General features: G+C 36.7%; 1 protein-coding gene and 1 long non-coding RNA gene across 2 annotated transcripts in view; one reads left to right on the top strand and one right to left on the bottom strand.

The window, feature by feature from the left end:
• LRRTM4 (leucine rich repeat transmembrane neuronal 4) overlaps window positions 1–25,644 on the top strand; it is a 699,153-nt gene that overhangs the window by 465,506 nt on the left and 208,003 nt on the right. The window lies entirely within an intron of this gene.
• Window positions 17,860–25,644, bottom strand: part of LOC144229338 (uncharacterized) — a 31,139-nt gene continuing 23,354 nt past the window's right edge. Inside the window, exons 3-4 of the long non-coding RNA XR_013334462.1 lie at window positions 19,724–19,791; window positions 17,860–17,909 (exon numbers count right to left, since the gene is read on the bottom strand). This is a non-coding gene — a long non-coding RNA (uncharacterized LOC144229338). The remainder of the gene's footprint in view (window positions 17,910–19,723; window positions 19,792–25,644) is intronic.

Here is a 25,644-nt window from a genome sequence, read left to right as displayed (position 1 = left end):
TGAAATAGGCTCCAGGCTCTGAGCTGGCAGTCAGCACAGAGCCCGACGCGGGGCTCGAACCCACGAACCGCGAGATCATGACCTAAGCGAAAGTCGGACGCTTAACCGACTAAGCCACCCAGGCGCCCCCATTAAAACTTTTAAGAGAAACAAGTTTCCAGGACAACGCAAGATAAGCACCTCTCTTTTCCTCCATGTCCCCAAACCACACAATGATGGGACAGAAAGACGATGCCTTCCACTTTCTCTCATTTTACAAACAGGCAATGCTGCCCCCTTGCAGCCTTCTGACCCCGAAGACGATGTGAAGTTACAGGTTGTACTACTGATCTCTCCACCTCTCACAAGCCATTGATACAAGCAGCAAGACTGAGAACATAACCATGCTCACTTCATTAGCAAATCTGCATACTAACCTTGTCATATTCTCTCCCAACCTATCATTTATAATAGCCATCTGTGTTTATGGGGAAAAAAAAAACAACAACATACAATTCCCTTCATGGCATTTCTCCTAGAAATCCTTTAAGGCTGAGGAGAAGTTAGACTAAATGCTCAGTCCTAAAGAGGAAATTGCTCCCGAATTCTCCTGTGCCTCAGCTGCCCCCGCAGTCTCGTTCACAGTTTGATTCAGGGTCATGCTTTTCCACCTATGGACACACTTTCCCAGTCTTTCTCCATCTCTGCTACTGTCTGAGGCTTTTGTCAATTCATCAAGTTAAATGAGGCTCCGAAACCAAAAAAAAAAAAAATCACGTAGGCTATATTTTTCAGTCTACCTTCAGTAATGTGTAAAGAAGAACGATCTATTGTACAGTTTCCTGGCCGAAAGAAGCCATTATCATCGTCCATTGAGTTCTTTCCATAGTATATAGAACTGTCAGACTGCCCTTGTACACTTTTAAACTGTAACAACTTAGTTTTAAGGTACAATAGAAACCACCTGAAAATGGCATTTTGAAGCAGTTTTATAAAAGTTTGGAATCTATATTATATAATTGTTCAAAGTGCTTTCTTATTTGAGACCCTGAGACAAATGAAAAATGGATACAACTATGGAAACTTTAAGTGGTGTGCTGTGGAAGACAAAATTGAATTCCATATTAGCTGGTGAAGAAAATTCAATGCACCAGATATATGCTGATTGTTTGCACTGTATTAGCAGCTTATGTAATTTAGGTTTTAAAGTCTGAAAGTCAAAAAAAAAAAAGGTACAGAAACTTCAAATGCCCTTCTGTAGCTCTCATGATTCAAAACAAGTTAGTTCTGTTTTGACCTGTATAGGCTAAATATATGTTGATTTTATAAAATAGAGAGAAACTGTTTATGCACCTTTATTTGCAGACTCCTCACCAGCATTTTTGGCTTCCTTTTGTGTTTTCTTTCCTGGATTTAAGCATTTTTTATGACCGTATGATTGGCCCCCAGAGAGTCTTAAGTCACAGTCATCATTACTGTGTACCAGTTGCTCAAGTACATCTTGAGATTCTATCAAGATATTTTCTGAAAGTGTTCACTTGAGAATTCTATCTACTCTCAGGATAGGAAATGAAAAGAAACACATGTTAGTACCAGTAGGTACAGTTCTTATACTGTTGAGTACTATTCTTTATGATCGTGATTTAATTACATTGATTTATTGATTTTGCTGCAGTTCAGTTTGAAAGTGTTTGGGATGAGTCATAACCACAAAGGGACTGTAAATCAGGACTGACTAAAGAAAAAACTTTAGCTTACTCCTCATGGTAAGAAAAAAGAGAGGGAAATAAAGAAGGAAAAAATGAGGAAAGTATAACTGAGGATGGTAGCAATGACTCTTTTTTTTCACATTGGTTCTTTCTCCAAAGAGGTAGCTGGTTGTAGTAGCAGATGTCAGACTTCAGAGTGCACAAAAATCACCAGGGGTTGCTGGTTAATCATTCAGATTCCAGATTCTCAGCCTGGAGAGTTAAACTTTACAGTTTTGTTATTGCTATTGTTGATGATTTGGGGGAAGGGAGGGGACTGTCATCAATCTATATGTTTAATCAGCACTCGGGTTGATTCTGATATAGATAGTTGAGCCACCACACATTAATATTAACCTGTTCATAGGTGGCCTGGGAAGACACTAAGCCAGGTTTGTGTGAGCAGGTGCCTCTGTTATCTGGTGGAACTAATGATACAACCCTCTAAACCTGTGTAGGAAATAGTGAGGCTTAAAAAGAACAATCTGCATAAGATATTGGGCACCGTATATGGAATGTACTAAGTACTCCATAAAATGTTAGTTCCATTTCCTCTGGCTCTGTTACCAACTGTATATCCTTAAATGTGACTTCATTGGCTTTTCCTTTGTAAAGCAGGGATGGTGTAAATTGTATAAGTCAGTAGAGTGAGCCAGGAAGTAGAAGTAGAAGCAGTGTTGTCTCAAGGAAGACTGGTTTGAGCTCTCCTGGATCTCATGAGCCAGTACCTCAATCTGGTAACATTTTAGGTTCTAAAATACTTATTTTGTGAGCATTCATGGGTGTTGAGTCCTGAGCCAGAAGACTGAGTCATGCTAAATACAATATCCAAAAAACTAAGGTAAACAAGAGATTGCTAAATTCCAAACTTACAGTGAAATATGAAACATATACACTGACAGCTATGCCAGCTTATTTATAAACAAATCCTGTCAATATGTTCAAATCACATGGGAACAAAAAAGAGGGGGAAAAGCAGGTCTAAGAGTAATAATTTACTTCTAGAAATCACTGTCTGGAAGATCATAAATATTTTAAGTCCTTTTGATTGAGCTTCATAAGTTGACAGTTGCTTGGGGAGCATGGAAACAGAATGAGGGAAATTAGGTTAATTAAAATTTTACTGGCTTTGGAATAAGACATTCTGAGAAATCCATTAGAAAAGTCTGGTTCTGCATAAATACTAAAAATAATCTGACTATACCCTGTCCTATGGCTCTGACTCCTTCTTCCTTGACCAGAACTAACATTTCCCTCTTGGGCTATGTAATTTGCCAGGCTTGATATGTGCTCTTGATTGCTTTCTGGATATATGAAAATATTGACAAGCTCCTGCAAAGCACCTGAAGGAGTAGGTCTCTAAGAAAAGATTGTATTATGTATGAATCTTAGGCCAATAATTCAGATATGCATTTTTTTTTGTTTTCTATAGCTATACTTAATTTCATTTTTACATTCATCTCAGCAGATTGTCAGGAAACTTTTCATCAATCATTAGAATCCTTGTACATTTCCTCCTAAAGAATATCATCAGAGATTTAATCTCCCTGAACCTCCACCCCAGCCACGTGTATTTATGAGGTTTTCCACATTTTTCAGGCAAAGATCTTTTATATTGGGGTTGCATATAGGAATTAGTAGAGCTTTGTCCATCATCCTTGTTTTTCCCTGTTAACTGTTAGTGATATATATTATTAAGTAAAACTTTATTTTACCTTACACAGTCATTAAGAGTTGACTTCTCCAGGGGTGCCTGGGTGGCTCAGTCAGTTGAGCGTCCAACTCTTAGTTTTGTCTCTGTGAGGTCATGATCTCACAGTTTGTGAGATGGAGCCCACATCAGGCTCTGCTCTGACAGTAGTATTGGTATTCCCTCTCTCTCCCTCCCTCTCTCTCTCTCTCTCTCTCTCTCCCTCTCCCTCTCTCTCTTTCTCTCTCTGCCTTTCTCCCAAAGTAAATAAATGTTAAAAAGAAAGAGTTGACTTCTCCACATAGTTTCTCAAAGAAGTAGCTCCACATCATATATTTTTCTCTGAAATATTCTTCCTCTGTTTGACAACCTGCAAAAAGAACATTTTACACAATACTAACAAAACTATACAAGTTGGCATAGCTTTCATTAGTAGGAAACCAGGAGTCTCATTATTAGTGTGATTGCTTTTTTTGATTTAGTTTTATTAATTTTCTAATTTCAGCTATATTGAGATTTAACTGACAAAAGTGTAAGGTATTTAAAGTGCACATCGTGGTGATTTAATATATGTATTCACTGTAAAAGGATTTCCTCCATCTAGTTAATTAACACATCTATACCCTCATATACTTATCTCTCTTTTGGTGGGGGCAAGGGTGAGAATATTTAAGTTCTATTCTTTTAGAAAATTTCAATTATACAATACAGTGTTATCAACTATAGTCACCATGATTTAGAGTATAGTCTCAGACTTTATTCAACTCCTTGCAACAGCTTTTCTAGTCTCTCTATGTATTTGATGTTTTTATTTTTTTCAATTTCCATACATAAATGAGATCATGGAGTATTTGTTTTTCTCTGTCTGGATTATTTCACTTAGCATAATGCCCTCAAGTTCCATCCATGTTGTTGCAAATGACAAGATTTCTTTCTTTCTCGTTTCTGAATAATATTCCACTTTGTGTATATGTATATATACATATGTTCCTCATCTTTCCTATCTGTTCATCTTTTGGTGGACACTTAAGTTGTTTCCATATCTTGGCTACTGTAAATAGTGCTGCAGTGAACATGGGATGCAGATATCACTTTAATATCTTGTTTTCATTTCTTTTGAGTATATATACAGAAATGGAATTGCTAGATCATGTGGTAGCTCCATTTGTAATTTTTTGAGGAACTTCCATACTGTTTTCCACAGAGGCTGCACCAATTTATATTCCCACCAACAGTGCACAAGTGTTGCCTTTTCTCCACATCTTTGCCAACACTTGTTATCTCTTTGTCTTTTTCATGATAGTTGTTCCAACAGGTGTGAAAGGATATATAATTGTGATTTTGATTTGTATTTTTCCTGATGATTAGTGATGTTGAGCATCTTTTCATAGTGTTATTTTTTTAGTGATTGCTCAAAAAAGGTTTGGTTTAACTCTATGAGGTTTCTAAACTATGTTTCTCTAAGCCAGCAAAATAGGTCTCAGTTATCTTTTTGTTGTCTGAGTTTGTCTTTTCTGTTGTCTCAGTTTATCTGTTTTGTTGTTGAGAATATGGAAGATAATATAGAATTCTTATATTGAGGAAAAGCTCAGCTCCTTGAGCTGCATTCTTTTGGACGCAATGAGAAATGCATTGAGAGGATTATAATATGCAGTTGACCAGAAGACACTGAGTCAACTTTGAATAAAATGGCAATATTCATGTGTCATCTCTTTCATAACATGTCCTCATGTAATTGTGAAATCTCTATGCCCAAGTAGATGGCCTCAGACTTTTCTAAGACTATTCATGGTGAAATATGATCTGAATTTGGTAGCATGATGCTAGTTATACAACTCACCAGTCAATTCAATTTTATGTGAAAACAGTTCATAACATATATTTCTACAGTGCAGTCTATACCATATTATATTAATAGAGCTCTTCATAGAAATGAAAACAAGGCAGCCATAATTTTACAAATAACATGATTATATCTTAGAAGATATGTCATGGCCTTTTTCTCTTTGTGGACATAAGGAAAAGTTCTGCAAAAAAATGCCCCATCTTTCCAAGGTATGCCACACCATGGTTCCTTCAAGTCCTTTTAGTATTCCAAATATGTCTGTAGAAATGCCTTTATTGGTTACCAGTCTTCATGTTCTAATATAACCCAAGCTTTGGAAGTATGTATCAAGAACTCCCTTTTCTTCCTTTGGACTGAAAATTCTTTCACAGCAACCCTCACAAGGTTCGCCTTGATGGCTGGTGCTGTCCCTCTGTAGCTAGTGACTGTCTTAAGAATATTTGACACCAAGTTTTCCCTCAGCTAAGACTATTGGCTGAAGTTCCAGTGCATGCTGCTGGGCACATATTAAGCCTTAACTAGGTATGTACTGAGTAAGTGAATATATCCCATTCGATGGCTTTTCATACATGCTTAACTTTATACCTTTCTGTCAAAAATCTAAGATTTTTTTCAATATTTATTTTCCTCCTGAACTAGACAATGGCTTCTTCACACTCACTCTCTAGGCTTTCCCATCTACATTCTATGTTATTGTTATTTAGACATTTTATATCTCTTTTGCTTCTGATATCACAGTCCCGCTTCTGGGTTCACATTTCACTGTATATTTTATTTTATTGGTTTTATTAATTTGTTTTTTAGGTAGGCTCAATATCCATTGTGGGGCTTGAACTCATGACCCTGAGATCAAGAGTCAGATGCTCTGCCAACTGAATCACCCAGGTGCCCCTCACTATATCTTTTACTAGTTAATTTTTTATGGCAAATAATTATAGTATTTTAAATATGATGTATTTGTTTAAAACATGCTTATATGGGCACTTGGGTGTGTCACTTGGTGGAGTGACTGACTTTGGCTCCGGTCATGATCTCACAGGTCATGAGTTCGAGCCTTACAGTTCATGGCACAGAACCTGCCTTGGATCCTCTGTCTCCGGCCCCCCACCCCAGCCCCTCTCCTGCTTGCATTCTCTCTTTGTCTCTTTCTCTCTCTCTCAAAAATAAATAAAACATTAGAAAAAGGTAAAGCATACTTGTAAATGGTAGTTTAGTTGAGTGTAAAATTTAAGGTTGACTGTGATTTTCTCTCAGACCTTTGAAAATAATACTCCATGGTCTTTTGGCAGTTCTTGTTACTACTGAAAGGACTTTATCAGTAATTGTAATTCCTGTGTAGACACTCCTATTTTTCTCCCTGAAGCTTTTAAAGATCATTTTCCTCCTTGTTGTTTGGTAATTTCACAATGTGTCTAGGCATGTGTTTATTTTTATTTATCTTGATCAATACTTTTTGGCTTGCTATCTGATGATTCATGTCTTTCATTGATTCAGAAAATGACTCTGTCATTATTTCTTTAAAGATTACCTCTCTACTCTTTCTTTATTTTTTCTTCTTTTGAAAGTTTTCTGATGTATATGTTGATGAATCTAACACTATCTTCATTTCTCTTAACTTTTTCCCTATATTCTGTTTTAGCCATTTTCTCATTATGACATACAGTTCAATAATTTTCTCTACTTTTGAGGCCCATTTGAAATTTATCACATTAATTTTTTTCCTTGATAATATTTTTAACTTCCAGGATCTCTAATGATATTTTTATATTTCAATTCATTCGTCATCATATCTACCTGTGTTTTGTTTCACAATTTACCGTTGGTAATTTATGAATGTTATCCAGATTAAGGAGATCATGTTATAGTCCTTTTCAGAAGATTGCTACCTTATCTGCATTCTCTCACTTGTTGAATTTTCTGTTGTTGTTGCTGTTGTTGTTTTTTAACTTTTAATGTGTTTTTTTTTTTAATTTATTTCTGAGAGAGAGAGAGAGAGAGAGAGAGAGAGAGAGCGACAGCATGAGCAGGGGAGGGTCAGAGAGAGGGAGATACAGAATCTGAAACAGGCTCCAGGCTCTGAGCTGGCAGTCAGCACAGAGCCCGATGTGGGGCTTGAACCCACGAACTGAATCATGACCTGAGCCAAAGCCAGACGCTTAACTGATTGAGCCACCCAGGCGCCCCTAATTTTCTGTTGTTTTTTAAGTTATTCATTTTTCTTTGTGCTATAAGCCTTAATATGTCAATTCATCTTGAGTAAGTGTTTGAATGTGTGCACACATTTATTTTTTACTTCCCATGGTCACCTATATATTATAATGGTTTCCAACCTGAAAAATGAGATCCTACATTTAGAATTACTTCTTATATTGGAATTTCAGGGCTCTCATACCATAAGGATGACATATTTCTAACTCCTGAATCTAGATGGCTTAGCACTTGTCCCTGGTGGATGGACATCGCTGTACCCTCCAGCTTTCCTGGAGCCACCCCAGGCAGTAATTACAGCTTTTTCACATTTATTTTTGTGTTTTGAGATTTCAGCATGACTCTTGCCCACAGCCACATATAGGATGGTGTGATACTTTTTATTCTGACAGAGTCAATTCCCCAGCTTCCTCCACCAGCTTTTGACCTAGGAACTTCATAGCATTGGAGCTCAAGCTTCATTTATTGTTATGGATTTTGGTTCCATTTTTGTTCCATGGGGATATCTATATGATGTAAAAATACTTTAACTATTATTTTTATATGTTTAGAATCAAGGTGGGGAGGATTCCAGATGAAAGCACAGCAATATTTTGACCAGAATTCACAAGGATAAACATTCTGCATCCACATTTTGTTTGAACATAACTTCCGTGTCAAAAAAAAAAAAAAATCAATACATTTCTCTTGAATATGCTGCTTTTCAAATATGTGTGTAAACTTAATTCATGAGAAACATTAAAACAAGAAATTATATAGGTAGCTCTTTCAATTCAAAATTGTTCCTTACCTTTCTATCTCTTTCATTCATTTTCTGAACTTTATTTCTATATACAAATGTCTAAAATTTAAAAGTTCAGCTTCTCAGGACATATTTCTCCTCACAATTTCTAGTGTTACAATAAGGCAGACTTGTCAGTTATCAGATTCAACTCTGAGCTCTACCCTTAGAACTTTCCTCTTGACTTAGATCAAAATGTCAGGAGGGGCTTTGAGCAAAAAGTTTCATTTTCCTAGTTAAGTACTGTTTAACTTGGATAGAATGCCATGTATTAGAGTTTCCTAACTTTCCTTAATAGAACTTTTTGTGCATTGCTCTTGATAGAATTGGAAATCAATTTTACATGTTCATCAACTAATAATAATAAAATATTACGTAGTGGTTTTATCAATCTCCTTTTACTCTAAGTGCCATGTTCATATAATAATGAATTATATTTTCAGTGTATCAATTATAAGTTATTTAAATAATTCCCTTTTTATGTTCCTTAGGAAACTACTGTTTCAGATTATGTTTTGGAGGTAACCTTATGTGAAGAACTGTGCAGCATGTGAAATGTTAGCCTATTTACAAACTAATATGTTAGCTTGCCGCAATTTCAAGAATGTTGAGTCCCCTGGGTCAGAGTCAAAGGATTTTATTACTCATGGCAACATTAGCCATAGCTACATGTTGATTTTCATCAGTTCTCTGTGTCCCTCATATCCCACTGAGGAAATGCAAAGGCCCTAACACAGGTGATTGCACATGGAACTGGTTGTGTCATAGGGTAGGATGACTGAGTCTGAGGGATTCACCATTTTGACAGAAAAGAGAAAGACACCTGCTCTTTTCTCTGGGCAGGGACAAATAGGGAGAGGAGGTATAATAAGAAAGGGAGAGGACTTACCTAATCTCTCCAGGTTGCCCTGCAAACATAACTGAGAAATGGCCCTGGCAAAGGATGAATAGAGTGTTGCATTCTTGGCTTACCCAGTAAGAACTTGCAGCAAAGTTTAGGGTACCTGAAAGATTTCCTCTCCCCAAACCAAATAAGAAGAGCTATTGTATAACCTTAATGATATATAAAGAATAATATTATTAACAATAAGAATGATTAGCCAACAGTTATTAACTGCTGTGCTTGGCGTTTTATCTACTTTATCTCTATAGCTTATGTAATCTCTTCCTATGACTTTTAATCACTCCATGTTTGAGATGAGATGAGGAAGCCAAGTCCTAGATATTTTTAAGTCACTTGCCTAAGACCAGTAAAGACAGAAAACAAAGGAAAGTTAGAGATATCTTATGAATTAATTTTATAAAATAGTGATAAAACATCTGTTGTTATTATCATAATTAGCATCATCTTCTATATGCTATATACAGATATTTATTTTGTAAATGTTTATTTGTTTATTTTTAGGGAGAGAGAGCACAAGTGGGGGGGAGGGAGAGACAAAGGGAGAGAGAGAATCCCAATCAGGTTCCCTGATGTCAGTACAGAACCCGTTGTGGGTCTCTATCTCATGACCACCAGATCGTCACCTGAGCTGAAATCAAGGGTAGGACACTTAACTGACTGAGCCACCCAGGAGCCCCTATAGATTTTTAAAATCAAATCCCCAGTCCTAAGCACAGAAGTTCACTATTCCCATTTTCTAGCTTGGGAAACTGGGATTTAGGGAGGTTAAGTAAGTTGTCCAGGTCAGGAACAATTGTAAGGACAAGAAAAAGGATGGCTCTAGAATGTACATTCTCAATCCATTTGTTATCTTATTTCTCAATAAATGACTATAGCTTAACATTAGCAAAAGCGTCCATTTCTCCTCCTACACCCAACACATGCAGCCATTGTTTATACTATTTTCAAACAGTTGCAGATTAAATTTTTTAATTAATTTCTTCATACTGAAGCACAAATGAACTACTCGCTCCCAATTCTGAGATTATTGATTTAAAAAAAAATTTGACCTCGGGCCCATTACAAACTATCAGTGCTTGCTTTTGTGGCAACTACTAGCAATGTGGAAAATAATGAACTGGACTGACCACTGTGGGGAGCATATTGAATAAGTTATTATATTTCAAATCCAGTCTCTTACTTTGCTACTCAATCACTTTTTTTCCAGGGAGAAGGAGTTCTATGACCAATACTGAAGATAGCTAAAGTATTCCAGAAATAGAGATTCAGGATGAAAACTCAAACTCAACAGTACAGATATTCCTTGACTTAGGATGGGATTACCCATTATAAATTGAAAATATCCTACGTAAAAAATGCATTTACTACACCTGACATCATACCTCAGCCTAGCCTACCTTAAACATGCTCAGAACACTTACATCAGCCTATAGTTGGGCAAAATCATCTAACACAAAGCCTATTTTATAATAAAATGTTGAATATCTCATATAATATATTGGATACTGTACAGAAAGTGGAAAACAGCATAGTTGTATGGGTACAGTATGGTTGTAAGTGTATCACCTGTTTGCCCTCGTGATCATGTGCTAACTATGAGCTATATTGCTGCCCAGTATCACCAGAGAGCATCCTAATGCATATCACTAGCCCAGGAAAAGATCCAAGTTTAAAATCCAAAGCATGGTTTCTACCGAATGTGTATGGTTTTTGCATCATCATAAAGTCAAAAAACCATAAGTCAAAACACTATAATAAGTCAGGTTCATATATATTCATATCAATATAGTCTATATATTCTATCTATCTATAGATAGAGAATATACACAACCATATATAGAAATTTCATTCTCTAGAAACTTATTAGGGAGGCACTGACATTGTTGGAGAAAAGTGTTCTGATAAGATGCTTGAAATAGGAGTGAAGAAAAAAGACACATTTGGTTTTCATAATAATTGATACTGGCTAGTTTCTAATTAGGTATAACTAGGAGGTCATTTAGTTTGCTAAACAATATGATAGGATATATCAATTTAGGTATTACCAATTTAGGGATAATAGCTGAATTGTTCTATTTTTTTTAAGTCTTTTTCTTTACAAGCAGTTTTAGATTCACAGTAAAATTCAGAGGAGGGTATGGATGTTTCTGATATACTTCATATTTCCATGCATGTATAGCCTCCCCCATTATGTATGTTACCCACCAGAGTGGTTCACTTGTTACAGTTGATGAACCTGCATTGACACATCAGAATCACCAGGAATCCAAAGTTTACTTAAGGATTCACTGCTGGTGTTATGTATTCTATGCGTTTGAACAAATGTATAATGGCATGTGTCCACCATTATAACGTACAGAGTGTTTTCATTGCCCTAAAAGTCCTCTATGCTTCATCTGTTCATCCCTCCTGAACTCTACTTCTGGAGACCACCGATCTCCACCATAGTTTTGCCTTTTCACAGTGTCTTATGGTTGGAATAATACAGTGTATAGCCTTTTAAGATTGGCTTCTTTAACTTAGTATTATGTGTTTAAGGTTGTCATTCCATTGCTTGGTAGCTCATTTGTTTTTAGTACTAAATACTAGTCCGTAGTTTCGATATACCATAGTTTATTCATCCATTCATCTACTCAAGGGCATCTTGGTTTTCAGGATTTATTCATTATGAATCAAACTGCTATAAACATCTGTGTGTAGGTTTTTCTGTGAACATACATTTTCATCTTCTTTGGGTAAATACTAAAAAGCATGATTGCTGGGTCATATAGAAAGAGTATATTTAGTTTTGTGAGAAACTGGCAAACTGTCTTCCAAAGTGGTTATGGGATTTTGCATTCTCACCAGCAATGAATGAGAGTTCCTGTTGCTTCACATCCTTTCAAGCATTTGGTGGTGTCAGTGTTCTGGATTTTGGCTATTTTATTATTTGTATAATGGTATCTCATTGATGTTTACATTTTCCTAATGACATATGATGTGGAACATCTATTCACAGACTTATTTGCCATCTTTACATCTTCTTTGATGAGGTGCCTTTTAAGGTCTTTGCCCCATTTTTAATCTTTTTTTAAAGAATAAATAAATGTATTGTCACATTACTTAATACTAACGAGTTTGTGCTGTGTCATCATGTGTAGTATGGGTACCTGCCTCACATATAATAAACTCTGGCATTCTGACTACAATCAATGTTATGCATCCCTTTGTTATGAAAAGAAGCATCACTTTTTGATAGCAGGAAAATATAATAATGAATGCTATATTTAAAGACAATTCTTTCATAGAATTTACAATGAAAGGATGACCTCAAAAAATAAAATCAGATTCCCTGTTACTATCCTATGTACCCTTCTCAAATATCAACTTGATCTTTTTCTGTTGCTTTGTACAGAATCAGCAAGAAATAATTTATTGGAGCCAGTTTTTTTCCCCCACCACTGGCTATTGACTTTCAGTTAAATATAGCATCAAAATAGTTCATGCTGGGTCTCCTGGGTGGCTCAGTTGGTTAAGTGTCTGACTCTGGCTCAGGTCTTGATCTCATAGATCTCATGAGTTGGAACACCATGTTTGGGTCTGTGCTGACAGGTCAGAGCCTGGACCCTGCTTCAGATTCCGTGTCTCCTTCTCTCTCTGCACCCTCTCTACCACTCACTCACTCACTCACTCACTCTCTTTCTCTTAAAAATAAATAAACATTAAAAAAATTTTCAGAATATTTTGTGCAACCTAGTTGTTTGAAGTTTACTCTAGGATCACTTTACAAACAGGAGACAAGGCAGCCATTTTGTCATATTTATTATGGCTACATGTGAGAGAAACCAATGTCTAATTAGCTAAAGCAAAAACAAAAAACAAAAAACTGTACTGGCCCATATAGCCACAAAGTCCAAAGGCAGTAAAACTTGCTCCAGACATAGATGGATCCAGGGGGGCAAACAGTAGTCAAGAGCTCTACCTCTTTTCCTCCATCTCTTGACTCAGCTTTTCTGTTTGTTGATTTCATTCTCAAGCAAACTCACTCTCTGTGCTAGAATAGCTGTGCCAGGTCATCCTGGACTTCTGTTGTTTTCAATTCCTGAGATTGTAGTAGTAAGGGATACATTGCATGTTACTACCTATCAAAAATATTCAGATTGGCCACTCTGGATTATGTACTAATTCTGAGAGCCAGAAGCACAGACAAATGATTGATTTCTTAGCGGAAGGGTGGGCGCTTGGAGGCTCCTGAAAGGAAAAGACACGAGTGACCTAGAAATAGAATCTGTCATGTAAGGGGAAGATCCCTGCACCTCTGATCCAGGCTTGGTAGTCCCTGTGCCCATTGTCTCTCCAAAAGGAATCTCTCCCACTATACTTTGGCTGAAGAATGAGAACTTCTACTAAATGTCCTGCAGCCCAATCTGTTTATTAATTAATACCAGAAAAGAGAATAATCGTGCTTAGCTTTTAAAAAATAGATTTTTAAATATGCACTCCTTAAAAGTTCAGATCAAACAGTGAAAATTCAGGTCAATATGTAGAAGGAACAGCTCAGAACAGTAGCACTGCTAAACTGCAAAGGATCAGAGTCTCATGAAAATCTAGACTTCACATCGTTTAAAGTAGAACTAGATTAATCAGTCATATTTCTGGATATTAAGAGCAGATGATAAAATTCAAAGTTACAATGTGAATGGAGGATCAAGGAGTCCACCCTTTACTAGAACTAGCCATGTGAAAGATTTTGAATTGAGAGCTTAAAGTTCAGAGGGTAAATTATTTGTTTTCAGCTCTTTGAAACCTCTAAGCAAGTGTGTGAGTGGGGTAAGGTGTGACAGATTCATTCTTTCCTGGGCATTCATTAATGATTCATGTTCTCTTTCAATATTCCCTTTTATCATTAAAAGTAATGAGTATCTGGTACATTAATAAAGCCATCCTAATATACTAAGACTATATCCTTAAAATAAGCCAGATTTTAGCTGGGAAAAAAAAGGCATGAGATTTCATCTCCTTTTTGATTTCCTTTCACATGTTACTCAGAAGCCTCTAACTTCCTGTACTCCTTAATAAAAACTCCAAATCATGCGGCAAGACTTTTGACATAACAGAATTTTCACTAGCATCTTTTCGGCAGCTGGCAACTTTTGTCTCAGGAGGGAGTCTCTCACCCTGCTTTGGGTTATTAAAGCTAATTAAAGTGATGACCCTTGTTTGCCTTACTGTCGCTCAAGGTCCCTGGAAGGGACATCCTATCCCTTCTCAGTCCTCTGTTCCTTTTCTGTGGCATTGGTAGAAGAAAGAAAGGAAATGCTATCCCACTGGGGCTCTAAGCTGAAAGTAAATCTCTCTGGGAATCAGTCTTTCTAATACAGAGGAGGCAATTTCTCAATTTACTCTTAAGAAAACATTATCCCCCTGATTAATTCACAGCTGGGAACTTGTTTAAATATGTGCAACTTTTACATATTTCTAACACAAACCCTGTCACCAAATTTTCCAACTGGGAATGTATCCTTTTTGTTTTGTGGAAGATGATTTTAAACAAGAGTTTAAAGGATTTCCTGGAGAGTATCCACATTTGATAGAAAGTAAAGACTTATCTTTTGGAAGAAAAAGTGTATGCTTAGAATTATGGCAGTTTGAAAGACCCAATCACACAAAATTCATTCTAAATTTAAATTTTTTTTTTACTGTGAATGTCTATAGTGCTGTCGAATGGAAACATTTATCCTCTAATTACCTCCAAAAATCCAGGAAAAAAAAGTCCTTGTATTCCTTTTAAAGTTAATAATTCTTATTTTGTCAAACCTCCACTTCATTATCTATTTATGCAAATCTAAATATGTTATGTGCATCTCATTTCTTAAATCATCTTGACTTGAGAGTGAACAATATAGTTAGGAATGTTTTGGGCTGCAAATAGCAGCAAAGCCAAATAACACAGCCTTAACAAGTAGGAGTTTATCCTTCTTTATAGAGAATCCTGAGAGCAATTTAGTGCTGACTCAGTGGCTCCATGTATCCTCAGCATCTCAAGTTTCTGTTCTTTTGTGACCCACCAGCTTTAATGTGTTGGTCCTTGGCTTCAGGCTGCAAGAAGACATCTACAACTCCAGCATCATGCTATGATTTAAGGCAGAAGGAAAAGGGAAGTTCAGAGGCCTTCTGTCTGAGTACATCCCAGCAGGAAGATTTTCCCTTATGTCTCATAGGCCAGAACGATATCACATGGACAACATACATATAAGTCATTGCAGAAAAATGGGATGAAGGTGTAGAATAATTAAAACTATATAACAGTGTCTTCTACAAGTCTCTGTTGCTTGTTTTCTTGTAGATAAACATATAATAGCCACCAGATACTTTGTTGTTCCTTAATTCTACAAGGAAAAAGTCTGCACTGTTTTTCCTTTATTTCTTATTTTTAATTTTTTTTTAAAAATGGGGGCACCTGGGTGGCTCAGTCGGTTAAGCATCTGACTTCAGCTCAGGTCATGATCTCACAGTTTGTGGGTTTGAGTACCGTGTTGGGCTCTATGCTGACAGCTCAGAGCCTGGAGCCTGTTTCAGCTTCTGTTTCCCTCCATCTCTCTCTCTCTGCCCCTGCCCCACTCACACTCTCTCTCCAAAATGGAGGGGGGGAGAGAGACAGAGAGAGAAGCAAGAGAACAGAAGCAAGAGAGGGCTCTGATCTATCAGCATAGAGCCTAACACTGGGCTCTAACTCCTGAATAGTGGGATCATGACGTGAGCCAAGTCAGCCGCTTAATGGACTGAGCCATCCAGGCGCCCCTACAGTGTTTTTTAGAAATGAGATCAGCATCCACACTAGTGTGAGGGGGCAAGAGAAAGAGAGAGGTGGAGAGAGAGTATCCCAAGCACACTCCACACTGTCAGTGCAGATCTCGATGGGGGCTCAGTCTCACAAACCATGAGATCATGACCTGAGCTGAAATCAAGAGTCTTGACATTTCATCAACTGAGGCCATCCGGGTGCCCCTCCACTTCTTTATATCGAAACATTTCTGAATCTGAGAAGTAAATTTCAGTGTACTAATATTAAATATATTTTATACTTAAAAAGCAGCTATTACTAAATTGATAATGCATCTTTGAGCTGAGAGAACAGGTCTTATGTGAATCATAGTATATTAATTTTGAGTCAGATGATCTGTTTATATTATTTGTGTCCATTTTTCTAAAATGGGATTACTAACATAGTAACATGGTAAATTTCATTAATACTGTAAATACTTTATAATTTTAAGGTGACCACATGGTGAATCTTAATATAGATAATGATCACAAACAGCAGGCATCATGTAGTCACACTGAGGATCACCCTGTTTATTTTCAAATGTTTGTTTAGTTTTTGATAATTCCTATTTAAAAAGCATACAAAGAAATAAGTGCATACTATCTGAGAGTACAACTTTCTTGTGGCCCCAGTGTCAACTATTTTGATTGGATTTTTGTCTAAAAACTAGGTCATTATAAAGGCAGATGAATTTTAAAATATTTTACATCCTAATCTTTTCTCATCTTAATGGAATAACTTGTAGAGTTGGATTATATGAAGATGATTAGAAATGATTCCCAGATCATTTCCTTTCCAATCTCAGGTTAGACTTTAAAGAACACAATATAAGCACAAGGGTCAAACTAAGAAATACTGCTTGTTTAGTAATAGATGACTTAGAGTCTAGAAAAAGGGTTGGGAACTTAGGGCCAACTTGGACGTGTCTGCTTCATTCTAACTATATCATTATCTTGCATATGTAGATTTATTAAAACACTCCTGAATTGCACAGCAACTTTCAGTACTGACAGAAATGAGTGGTCTTTATCATTTTAACATTATATACTGGAATTAAATGAACTACTTAAAATCTTTTTGGCTGTAATGGCATGATAGTGTGAAGAGTACAGTATTTACAATCAGAGGACTTAAATATGAGTCTTTACTTAATTTTATGTGTGACCTTGAATAAATTTAACTGCTGCAGCCTCAACTTACTTATATGCATTTTGGGAATAAGAAAAATTGTTAAAGACATGTTTTTTTACTTGTAAAAGAACCATAGCTATAGGAATAAGACTTAAAAATCAATAAAGCTTGTAATGTTCTACCCTTCATTCCACTTAATTTTTAAGTATATCTCATGTTTGCAAATCTAGTTAAACGCTGGTTTTTGTAATTTACCCTGGTTTTGGTTTACACCTTATTCTCTTTCCTCTCAGACTTTCACACTCTCTTGCAACTCGATTTCACCCAGGTCCCTCCTGTCTCTCCAGATCCGCTCGTGAGTCCCACATGCTGCAGCCTCTTGATTAGTTCACATCCCATCACTCAGCCTGCTTTCCCCTGCTGGTCACACACTCCTCCATCACCCTATGTCACCCATAGGTACCAAGGTGCTTGGAAAATTATAGGGAATCATGCACACTTACCTTTTTATTATCAGCCTTAAAATGAAGGTGATGGAGTTCAAACTCTTCTCTCCTTTCTGTTTAGTTTAAACCCAAAGAAAGAGGCTGATTGCTTGAACATAAAATCTTTCCATGGTTAAGAAATAGTTTCCATTTTGCATCTCTGGGATTTTCAGAGTGAAATTATATAAATGTTAGAAATATTCTGGGAATTCACATTATGTTGATGATTTTGCTACTCAGTAGGGTTTCTTACTTCTTTTTATTCAAATGCAAGAAGACTTTGAATGAATCAACGGAGGCTGATAGCAGACGTTCTTTCCAAGGTCAAATAACTAGAGAAACAGAGGAAATAGGCAAATGGCAGATCGTAACAATATTCATGAACATATAGTGCGGTAAGCCCTAGGACTGATAGCACAGGCAAATAGAAATTCACTGAACACAATCCTTTTGTTACCAAATATGCTTCAAAGTTGTTTTTTGTTTTGTTTTGTTTTGTTTTAAGAACTGCTCTTCTATCAAAGGGGCAATAAGCTTCCTCCAAGGTCGTTTAATTTCAGTTTCCCAAAGATTGACCAAGTTATAAGGGAACTGAACCTCTCTAACGTACCCAATTTTTGTATTTACCCTCTGTTCAATGTTTATGACAAAACTCACATTATATATTTCATTAGTGTACATAGAAGCCTAGACTCTTTCCTAATATATATTTTAAAAATTATGCTTAGAATATATTTCCAAATAGTGCTGATATTGCATTTCTATATTTAAGACAGGTTTGGATTTGCAAATGCCCAATTGGCTCTGCCTTGGTAGAATGTATGGGGCAGGAATAAATGTCCTGAGGTGAATGGAGATTGTTGTTGATGGTGCCTAGTTACTGTTCCAATTGTGAATTTTTGAGTTACAGATAATTGAAAGATAATTCCCTTTCTATGTTTTACTACCGTCTGAGTTTCTATTCTAAGGCAGAGACTGATTTTCATAGCCATATCTCTTTGTTTCCCACACATAACTAGTATATATTGTCTAAAACAAGGTCGATAAATGTTGAGTAGGGAATGAATGAACACTATCACTTTTTTCATGTAACAAGATAAATAATAATTACATTTATTTACTGACTATGAATATTTCTATAGCATTTTCTATGGTGGCAAGCACTTGTAATTGAGCAAAACAGTATCTGATAACTACATTAATAATCTCATTGTAATTTTGCCTCAAAGAAATTGAAGTACAGTGTTGAAGAACTTGCCTCCTGGGTTTACAATGTGGATAATAATATTTAATATCAGTGTGTAAACATAGGAGACTTCATTCTTCAATTTTTATAAACATGTAAAAAATTCATAGGAAATAAAATGTAATACAAATATACAAAGTGATAGTTCCTCATTTCCCCTTAATCGTTTAATGGTACTTTCTACCTAATCACTATTTCTAACATCCCTTGAAATAAATTTAAACACTTGGAATCTTTTCTCATGGTCATCAAAACTTGGCTATATTCACTTTAGGAGGCATTACTCTCAAATTTAAAGCATTGGGGTAAAAGGGTAAAAGTCCCCACCACATCCCAATTAGTTATTGTCTTAAAAAGTGCCTCCTGCTTTCATTAGTTTGCTAGCATAGGAGGCTAGAATTTATTTCTCTTAAAAATATGGTGTCAGGGGCGCCTGGGTAGCTCAGTCAGTTAAGCGTTCAACTTCAGCTCAGGTCATGATCTCACGGTTCCTGGGTTCGAGCCCCACATCGGGCTCTGTGCTGACCCCTAGCTCAGAGCCTGGAGCCTGTCTTCAGATTCTGTGTTTGTGTGTCTCTCTCTCTGACCCTCCCCTGTTTATGCTGTCTGTCTGTCTGTCTGTCTCTCTCTCAGAAAGAAATAAAAATTTAAAAAAAAACATATGGTGCCAAGAGGGTGCCTGGGTGACTCAGTCAGTTAGGTTAAGCATCTGACTCTTGATTTCAGCTCAGGTCATGATCTCACAGGTGATGAGTTTAAGCCCCATGTTAGTCTCTGTGCTCAGCAGAGCCTGGTTGGGATTCTCTCTCTCCCTCTCTCTCTCTCTCTCTGGCCCTACTCTTCTCTCTCTCTCTCTCTCCTTCCCAAAATAAATATATAAACTTTTAAAAAATCTGGTACCAAGAATGGATCTTGTAGGTGAGTGGCTCCTTTCCATTGTTATCTGTCTTCTCTTTTCTTGAATATTTCTGCAAAAGATACAGCATCTCAGAGATATCCCATGTCTTTCCCACCATCTTTGATTTTCTTTTAAAAATCATATTTTTGAAAATTATGAAAAGTTTTAAACATCCTAGATTTATTGATTAGAGCCATTTTCCCATGTTTGGTAAATATACAAAACTAAACACAAACTGATTCGAACAAATGCGTAACTCATTGTCTTAGTCTGTTCAGGTTGCTGTAACAAAATACCACAGACTAGGGAGCTTATAAGAAACCAAACTTTATTTCTCACAGCTAGAGGCTGGAAGTAGATCAGAGTGCCAGTATGATTGGGCAAAAGCCTTCTTCTGGGTTATGGACTTCTCATAGTATCCTCATGCCAGAAGAGGCTACATGCTCTGTAGGATCTCTATAAGAATACTAATCCCATCCATGAGGGTTCCTCCTTCATAACCTAATCACCTCTCAAAGGCCCTACCTCCTAATACTATCACAATGGGCATCAGAATTACAACTTGTAAATTTTGGGGGACACAAGCATTCAGACCATAGCACTTAAAGGGACCATGGATGCTCTTGGAAACCGAAGATAAGGGTGCCCAGACTTTAACAGCAGCTCCACCCAGTAGCTCAATCATCAGCACCTGTCTCCATTCTCATTGTTGCTTATCTCTGAGAATCTGTGATATTCTTTTGTCTTGCTGAAGACTGGCTTTCTATGTTCATCAGTCTGCATGACAACACGTGGTTACTCATACTTTCAGAGTTTATATATTTTGATTTCCTAAGAAAGCCTAATTTAACTCTCTATCATCTAAAACCCAGAAAAGGGAATGATTGTCTAAGCTTGAGTCAGGGTCCTTCCCACCATATCTTCTGCCAACTATAAACCATCATCTATGTCTAGGCTTTGAAAATAAATACCTAGCTCCAGTGTGGGGTGAGAGGTATTATGCCCAGCAGAAAGAGTGATAAGGGGAGACAGTTGCTGTAAGTGAAATAATGAGCAAGCAGTCAGAAGGAATCTAGACTGTGCTCCACTTAATCCAATATTTTCCTGTATTGTCATAAGCTTAAATACCTTCAGAGCCATATCTTCAAGAACTGCTCACTCTTTTCTATGTCTAAAAATTTCAAGGACATTTTGAATATACAAATACAGTTAAATTTTTTGGTGTCTTAAATTATGATATGGTTCAATAGAACAATTGGTGAGGGGGGGAATGGAAGTTTTGGTTTTAGACACATCTAATTGTAAGGAGTAATAAAATAATAGTAGCAAGACCTGGGTACTGAGTAGCTTTCTGAAGAGTATTTTCTTTTAACTAATTTAATTTTTAGCACTATGATTATTCCCAGGTTATGGATGATGATATTGGGGCCAGAATGTTTTAACTTTCCAATGATTACAAGTTTAGTGAAGAGTGTAGCTGTGATTTAAATCCAAGAAGCTTGTGTCCACAGCTGTACCTTTGACCTTTATGATATTAATAGAGGCAATGTAAATAAGATGCTAGCAGAGACATATTCTAGAGACTTGCTTTATATTTCCCTTAGGCTACATGTAATCTTACTCATACTTTCTGTGGTTCACACTAGTATCTCATCCTATTTTACCTTCTGCTTAGATTTTTCTGCTTACTCATATTTTCTTTTCTCTTTTATATGTTCAATTTATGCTTGGCTCATCACAAAACCAGTAATACTTTGCAACTTTTCTTAAAAAATCTTTTAAGCATCAGTTCCCAAACTTAACTTACCCCTCTTATCAGTAGTCCCAGCTTATAAGAAATGAGGTTTGTAATATGAACGGTCTTACTCATAATTTGGAGCCAAGTAATAAGTCAAGGATTCCTGGGTGGTCTCTTGGCTTCAGTGCCCAGTTCTCATCCAATTGGCTGGACACAGTATCATGTGATACAAAATATGGCCATCTTGATGTAGCCTTTGGTACAAAGGCATAGTAGGTACTATAAGACATGTTTCAATGCCTCATAATATCATTGTCATCAATTTTACACACCCTACTAAAAGAAGAAGAAGAAGAAGAGGAGGAGGAGGAGAAAAGCTCTCTGAGAATATTATTAAACCTGAAAGAGATCTGAAACATCATTTACTACAACACAGTTCTCCTTTTATTAAGAGATTGGAAACTAAGATGGATATATGTCCAAAGTAGTGAAGTAGCAGACTAGATGCAATGATATTTACAATTTAAATAAATTTACAATGCTTTCTTTCAAAGAGCTTAAAGTCAATGTGGGGAAGTAAAATCTACACTCATATACAATATCCTGAGATATTTCTTCATACTATTAGAACTCCTACTGTCTTATATAAACCTACACATAACATAATCTCTGAATAAAAAATTCCTTCTGCTTCTTCTGTATGTTTCCTCTACAATGACCCATTTCATTTTCATTTACTCCTTTAAGGATAAAACTGATGGAATAGAAATAATACATCCAGATACTTTCCAGCACTGATCTTATTTCCAGCATTAGCCAAGACATTCAGCACCTTCTCCACATCCATCAAGCTAATTCTCATTGGGTTGGTATACTGACTACATGCGGACTATATATATGTAATCTCTCTCTGTGCTCCTGAGAAGTCAATTTCACCATCTTTTTCATAGAGAAAATAGAGGACATGAAGAGTTTTCTTTCTCAGCCTCCTCTCTTTCCCCAACCTTTTCTTTCCAGTCCTGTGATCAGCCTTGCTGTTTACCTTCCCTTCTTCCTTTCCCTCTTAGTGGAGAAGCTATCCTGTCATCTGTTCAATGCAAATCCTTCCACCTATTACTTATGACATTTCTTCCATCCTCTTAAAGTAATTATTTCAACAATTAACTCCTCTGTTGAATATTCCTCCTCTCTCCCTTTATTGACTCTTTCTCTCCCGTATATAAACATGCTCTCTTCTATCATTTTGAAAGGAAAATAGTAAGAGCCAAACTATGTTTCCCTTCAACCACAATTCTATATATTTTCTTCCCCTCACAAGACTTCTCTGCCTGCTATCGTCTAGTGATTTCCACTGGATATAGGATAAACTTGGACCACACTGCTATGCATGTATCTATCCAATCAGACAGTATTTCTTGCATTTCTGTTGCCTGCAGTCACTTGGAAGTACAGAATAGGAGAGATGTGGTCCTTAGCTTTGTAGGATCTGACACCAGGGAGGGACACATGGGATTTCATGACATGAGCCCTACTTGTCTTCTAAACTCATATCTATGTGCTCATTTATGTCTTTGTCTCACTGTCTTTCTGTCATCTACCCATCTATCATCATCTGCTGCTTATTCCTTTATTGAAACCTGTGCTTCAAATACAACCAAGCTCTCACAAATCTATGAATATACCTTACAATGCCTTGTAGACCCTTTGCTGTAGTGCTTTTTATGCTTCCTCTTTTTTTTTTCCTGAATCTTTCAAACCTCTGTCCTTCCAGTCTGGATTGTATACTCATTCTCTGTACTCCCAAATCACTCTCTCTGAGTTACCACAGTGTTCCTCTCCCCCACTAGTATATAAACACCTTGGCCTCATGTTATCCAGGCACCTTCTTTCATGCTCAGTACATAAAGTTTCCCCTGGAAAGTGAGACTTGCATTTCCTAGCCTTCAGCAATCTCCAGGAAGAAGTGAGGTTGAATTAATAGTAGTAACAGAAAACTCCACTCATTCTTCCCTACATCTGCGCCTGCAGGATCTCAATGACCTGAATGTACTCTCCAAGCATGTCTAGGAGTCTCCAAGGGATGTCTGATAACATATGTCTGATAATATTAGGATTTGCTATTACTTAGGTAAGCAACTGCTGAGTACTATATGGGGGCAGGCATCATCATTGACCACTGAGCTCTTGGTATCTCTGTCTCTTTTCTCATCACTGAGAATCACCATGAGAGTTGACATGAGGCAACAACCTTAATACCATATTCTATGTGGAAGAAAGGACAAAACCCTTCTCTCCATCCTGTGTCACTTTCTTAATTGTTTGGAGATAGAAGGATTTCAGGCTGCCTGTAGGTGTCAAATAATGGGCTACCTGAAAATTGCTTATATGGCTTCCCCTTCATCTCTGTCTCCTCAGACCTCAGAGCCAGTTTGTGCTGCAAGGCACGGGAGGGCACAGCACTGTTCCGCACCACCCATCCGAGTCTCAGCCACCAGGTGTCACCATATAAAAACCTCCCCTTTTACCTTCTGCAAAAATAAATGTTTCCATGCAAACCAATTACTTGAAGATCTGTTTACCAGTTCACCAGACACTCTCAAACGAGCTTAAGTTTCATTTTCTTTTCTTTTTTTCAGTTTCATTTTCTGCTGAAGATAGTACACCTTATAGGTATAACCCTTGTAAGTATATGTTGATTGATTAAGTGACAAAGTTAATGAAGGAATGATTGAGTGCAGTGTGGCATCTCACTGGTTTTATTTTTATTCTCTGACTATCTCATCCATTGCTTAGAATTCAAGAGTCTTAAGCTAGAGGCTGTATGAGTGAGTGAGCATTTGGATTGCAGAAAATAAATGTGAAAGCAGAACATTGAAAAAAATATATATATATATTCATGTTATATAAGAAAAAAAATGACTACAACCATTACCATTCATCATCACCAACATAACTGAGCAATAAAATCCTCTAACTTAAGCCAAGCATGCGCCTTGATTCTTTTTTTCCCATTTCTAAATTTCAAACAGCTAAATGATTCTGAAGGAAATGCCTTAGCAAAGCATTACTTTTCTGTAGTAGAAAGAAAGGATGTTGCCTTCAGAGTCAATCATGCTGAACTGGCCTGGTGGAGGAGGGAGTCTGTTTGTAGGCCAAAGGGGAGAAGAGTTTGGGAAGGCTCATAAAAGAAAGAAAACTATGAGAGGGCTAATGGTTGCCATCAGAATATAATTTGTGTGAGAAGAGCCAGATAACATATTAACCTTCCCCATAGAGTCGTAAGCCATGGGTTTGACCATATGGAAGCTCACATTCACACTGAGTGAATGTAAATAAAGGTTTTCAACTCCAGTGCTATCAAAGCCATTTATGTTTCTGGCTCAGCAAGCCTTTCAATTCTTTCCTAGACATAGTTAGCATAAAAGGGCATCCCACTGTTTTCACTACATTTGGATGGAAAAAAAAAGTTTATAACCTAATCCTTATTTGTTTTCTTCTAATAGGTTTTTGAAAGAGAAAACACATTTCCTATGCTTTAGATTGCTCTTTCATGACTGAAATATAATAAAGAATCACCAATTGGCAACCATTATACAAAGAAGAATGAAATGTCACATTTTCCTGGTTTCAACATTATCAGTATTCCAAAAGAAATAAACCTTTACAGTGAGTTCTATCTGTGAGGACATAGGAATCCAATAACAGTTTGTGATGGTTATTGTATGCATGCCTTGGGCATTGAGCAGCGGCCTTAAATATTTTGGAAATCAACAGGCTGCTGGTTCAAGTGTGAATAACTGCAGTGGGTTAATACCCTGCCCGCCTTCTGAAATTTTAGTTTCATATTTAGAATAAACCAATACCTGCAATCTTTCAAAGTTAGCATGTAATAAAATGTCTTCACACTGTGTGTACTCTATCCAAGAAATTGTGATTGCCACCAGGTGGGTAAGTTTATGGGTGTTTGTGCTTAATTTGATCAAAAATTAAGGATCACATATTATTCCAAAGAGAAGACCTTAGCAAAAGATTTCAGATATGTAAAAATAAAATTGGGGAATGGGTACAGAAAAGGAATATAATATCTAGGTGTTTTGTAAAAAAGGGGTATTTGCTGGTGTCATTACGAATACCATGGGACATGGAATCAAGACTTCCAGTTTGAACTTATTAATATAAAGGTGA

Source organism: Crocuta crocuta, unplaced genomic scaffold, assembly GCF_008692635.1.
Source record: "Crocuta crocuta isolate KB4526 unplaced genomic scaffold, BGI_CrCroc_1.0 scaffold263, whole genome shotgun sequence".
Classification (NCBI taxonomy): Eukaryota; Metazoa; Chordata; class Mammalia; order Carnivora; family Hyaenidae; genus Crocuta; species Crocuta crocuta.
This window is presented reverse-complemented; position numbering and strand designations above follow the sequence as displayed.